Source organism: Hyposmocoma kahamanoa, unplaced genomic scaffold (assembly GCF_003589595.1).
Source record: "Hyposmocoma kahamanoa isolate Upper Pololo Valley unplaced genomic scaffold, ASM358959v1 99879, whole genome shotgun sequence".
Lineage (NCBI taxonomy): Eukaryota > Metazoa > Arthropoda > Insecta > Lepidoptera > Cosmopterigidae > Hyposmocoma > Hyposmocoma kahamanoa.
The window spans coordinates 5,833,166-5,838,146 of NW_020656077.1; the positions used below are offsets into that span (position 1 = coordinate 5,833,166).

The window sequence follows — 4,981 nt, forward strand, 5'->3', positions numbered from 1 at the left end:
TCGCTTGAATAGAAATAAAGATAACAAAATCATTGGGTTGTTTTAATTCACGTTTATTTCCAAATAGACTTGGGTTTATAATTTTAAAATTAACCCCTGGTTTCCTTTCTAAATACTACATTACATGTTTGACACTTGTCGCAGATTATTCAGTTGACTTACACGCCTAGCGCTTTATCTGCTTCTTAATATAATACCTACGATAATACTAAAATTAAGTACACATTGAGAAAAATACTAAACCTAGATTAAATGCAGTCGAATGGAAAGTTAGGTTACCTAGGCGTTTTTTTGTTTGTCCAACCTAAATCACATCGAAATCGTGGCTTACATATTACATATCACAATAATCAATCTGGTAGAATACCATGTACAGTTAATGGCCAGGTAAACTACTTTTCGACTGGCGTAAATGATGACAATCATTGTCATATATTTAATACATAGACAAAGAGATAAAAATACTACGGAATACAGTGATAAAATGTTATGAGCTGAATATGAATAAGCTCGGAATTTTTTGAGGAGATTGACATAACGGCATCCTAGTCCTGTTTCGTAGTAGAGGTGCACACTGTTTCCGAAATCTCCCAAAGCTTGTCTGCAGCTCGTTGGTCGTACGCATATCGGCACTGCCAGGTCTCCTTGCATTCGGCAAAGTACTTTCCGCTCACTTTGGTCAGTTCCGGGGCCACGCAGAGATGGATGATCGTTTGCGCTCCTTGAAGAGAGTTCCTGAAAATCATCCTTATTATGAACTTGACAAAAAAGTTCCTTCCTTTCACCATATTCGTGCTTATCATGCCAGGGTGGAGGCTATTTGCAGTTACTCCGGTTCCTCTCAATTTTTGACTCAGTTTGTTCGAAAATAGCAAGTTCGCCAGTTTCGTGTTAGCATACACCTTCGAATGTTCAATAAAATGAGTTGCGCGTCTGCTGAATTTGTCGAAATGCATTCTCCCAACCCAGTGCATCACCGAAGAAACGACTACGACTCTACTTGGCCTAGATTTCTTCAATAACGGAAGCAGCATCATTGTTAGAAGGAAGGGCCCGTAATGGTTGATTTGAACTTCGATCGGCAAATTATCTTCTGTCAAAGAGTTGTCCAGTTTTCCGACCTCCACGTTGTGAACGAGGACGTCAAGCCTACGTTCCGTCCTCAGAATGTCGTTTGCGAAATTTCGAACGCAGTCAAAGGATGCCAAGTCTAAGTATTTGATGTCGACAGTATCCTTTGAGGTTTCTGCTATGATTTTGTCTCGCGCTAGAATACCTTTGGCGGGGTCGTGACACGCGATTATGACCCTGGCACCGCGCATTACCAAATTTTTGGCGGCCTCGTATCCGATATCATCGTGGGCGCCTGTGATGATAATGGTTTTATTATCCATTCGCTCTTTGCAGCGACATTTTCCGCATTTCATGTATTGAACGAATCGGAAAATCAAATAAAAGAAGAACGCACTGTATAGCAGCATGGCAGTGACACTCATGATGATTTTTAAATCTGCAGTAGTTGTTGTAGTTTAGTATACTACTAGGCTGTAGTTCAGTTTTAATTTCTGTGCGTTAAAAATTACGAATGGTACAGCCGGTGCTGTTGCAGTCTGTAGTTGTAAATGAGATTATCGACGTACTCGAAAATGAAATGAGAAAATTTCAAAGAAATAACTATTTCGTATGAATAAACGAACATCATAAACGTGAAGAATATAGGCCACGTCGTCGCGTGATCCTGGTCGCGGACGATCCGGGCCGGCGACAGCTTGAAACGCCGGTAAGCGACCGGAGGCGCAACTCGTAGAGGGGAAAATCTAGAATCGACTGCCGGACTTAAAGTGCGTTGCTGCCTATGGGAGCAGGACACAGCACCAGTGCGCCTGTCTGAGAATGGCGTCTCTCCGATCTGGCGCGATGTGATTGGTTGCAACTTAGACAACTATCGATTAGACGGTCCGCCCATTAGCCATATGAACTCGTATTTATCTATTGCTTATATCTAGATATAGGATACACCTTTACAAGCGACAATCAAAACAGAATATTTCCTTTGTCTCGAATGGGTTTGCCCAGTTTAATTGGCTTTGAATACTAATTTGTTTTGAATGCAATGACTCCATTAAAGAAATAACGATAATTAATTAAATTGGGAAGAACTGTAATTTATGCATGTGTTCATGTTTAGATATAAGTATATAGGTAACATTGATTGTTTTGAAATGGTTTGGTTAACGTGACTTGTTGCTTTTTATAAAACTCTACAATGGTGAGTTTAGTGACGTAGCTTGATTATGAACCTTTCTGCGAAAGCCTTACTCTGCGATAAACATTCAGGAAATAACTTGGCACTACGATATGTGTTATATTGTAGTTTAACTGCAAACGTTAACCCTCCTGCCAATGGCGGTGGTGGGAGAACGATTGGTTCTCAATCGAAAGGCACGTTCGGTGTTTTGCAGAAAGGACGAAAGCGCTATTTCTAAATTTTTTTCAGGAGAGCATGTATTAGGTTGTAATTCTGTCTTAAAATATTTACGTCCTGTTTGACAATTCAATTTTGGTTTTAAGTTTTAAAATTTGATTTAAAACTGGACGTAAATATTTTTAGACTGGCAAAACCTTATAAAAAATCCTTCAAACAATTTTCAAAATGGCGCTTTTGCCCTTTCTATAAAACACCGACGATTTTTTTATGTTTAAAAAGAACAACGTTGTGAAATCTGCACGTCCAAGAAGGATCACACCACTTCGAAAACGTGTGAAGTCCCAACCCGCATTAGGCCAGCTTTGCGGACTAAGATCTGATCGCTCATCAACCAGGCCGAACGAATCTTCCACGTAGTATTTTGTTTTATCATTTTTTTTAAAACATGAAGCGACGGACCGAATAAGTCGTGCGCCTGATGGTAAGCTACACGTCTGTCCATAAAAGTTACAGTGCCACTCAGAGCTTTAAATTGCAAAGATCTGAGGGGCACTACCACTGCGCCCGTCATCCTGAGACATAAGTTGACAAGTCCCATGTGCCTGTAATTTCACCATAGTCGTTCTTTATCATATATATTTTTTTTTATATTGGGTAACCATTGCATAATAAGCCGGGTTCTCACGATCGAGTTGTAATCATCAAGCTTAAGAGTTATACTCTTTTCGGTGGAGCCTCTTTCAGTCATCTCCTACAAGCCAGCTCCTTAACTTCCTTATACGACACGACACCGGCCTTTTCCTTTATTTGATCTATGTAACTGGGCCTAGGTCGACCTCGTTGCATGTCATGTTACCAAAAATCATAGTGTGTACGTGGTTCGCGAGCTTGCTGCGAGCGGACCGCGTGCGGTTCGCAGTGAGCCGACGATAACGATGTACTCATTCTAGCGAATGAAAACTGTTTTAAGCGTAAACGCTGTAACTTTACGTTACAGTTACAGCTCGCTAATGAGTACCCGGCTTTACGTTACCCAAAAATAAAAGTTTGTACGTGGTTCGCGAGTTTGTTGCGAGCGGAACACGTGCGGTTTGCAATGAGCCGACGATAAGTAGATACTCATTCTAGCGAGTGAAGACTATTTCACGTGTACACACTAGAACTTCGTTACTCTGTTACGTTACAGATACAGAGGCTTTAAGTTACCCAAATACATGCGTGTTTCGCGAGTTCGTTGTGAGCGAAACGCGTGCGGTTCGCAGTGAGCCGACGATAGTCAGGTAGTCATTGTAGCAAGTGAAGACTATTTAACGCATACACACTAGATTACTGTATCTGTCATGTTACAGTTACAGCGTTAATGAGTACCCGGCGACAAATCGCGAACAGCTCGCGTGCCCTTCGCAAACAGACGCATTTGCTAGAGGCCTGAGTGTAAATTAGTAAATACAGTAGGTATATCTGGGCCCATTTATAACTATGCTCAATATTCAAAAGTAGTTAAACGAATGCTAAATTTATTATTATTATAAAAAAAAAAATAAAACAAAAAGAATACATTAGTTACCTTACAACAATACAAGAAGTGATCTCTTAAAAGTAGGGACACCGCAGTTAAAAATATCACAATCAGAGCATATTTCGTTGTAATACCCACATATCCTGTACAGCGGGTTATTTTGTGATACATTATTTTTGTACGCGGTATAGTGTATAATCGTTGATTCCGCATAGTCCGAGTCCGAATTCTGAACATCAACATCTCTAGTAAGCCACCATCAGACAGTCCATTGCCAATTTTGTGTAATTGTGTAATAATGAGAATCAGGAAACTAACCTGGATCTTCAAAACACTGAGATATGTCGTACCGAATAGAGGCGCTGATATGGCAGTTAACGTGGTCTCTACTAGGGATCTTCTTAAACAGATCTATGTTTCTCTTGTGGAGTCTATTATTACATACTGCATTCCGGTCTGGGGTGGTGCAGCTAAGTCAAAATTTATTGAAATAGAACGAGCTCAACGTGGTTTGATCAAAATGATGTATTTTAAAAAAAGAATTTACTCCACAGAAAAATTGTATAAACTGACAAAGCTGACTTCTGTTAGAAAACTCTATATACTCTACACAGTAATAAAACAACATAAAAATTTACTATATAAACCTAGGGTTACAGGTAGAAGAACATATCATAAAATTGCATTAGTACCAAAAATAAAAACTACTGCGGCTAGTAGACAGTACAAATACAGGGCCTCATATCTGTATAACACTCTTAACAAAGAACTTGATATATACAACAAAATAGTTTATGACTGCAAATTAGCCATTACAAAATGGCTCGAAACTAAGTCGTATGAGGAGATTGAGCAATTACTACTAGTTTGAAATAAATAAATAAATATATAAATAAATAAGTAAACATAAAAGCGAGGTATTAGTTGATATAATATAATATATATAGTAATTAAATGAAATCAAAACTGAACAGAAATATGTGCGCTCACACACACACACACACACACACACACACACACACACACACACACAC

General features: G+C 39.2%; 1 pseudogene; it reads right to left on the bottom strand.

Annotated features, from left to right (window-relative positions):
• Positions 1-59: 59 nt before the first annotated feature.
• Positions 60-1,849, bottom strand: LOC113239437 (annotated as a pseudogene).
• Positions 1,850-4,981: the final 3,132 nt, after the last annotated feature.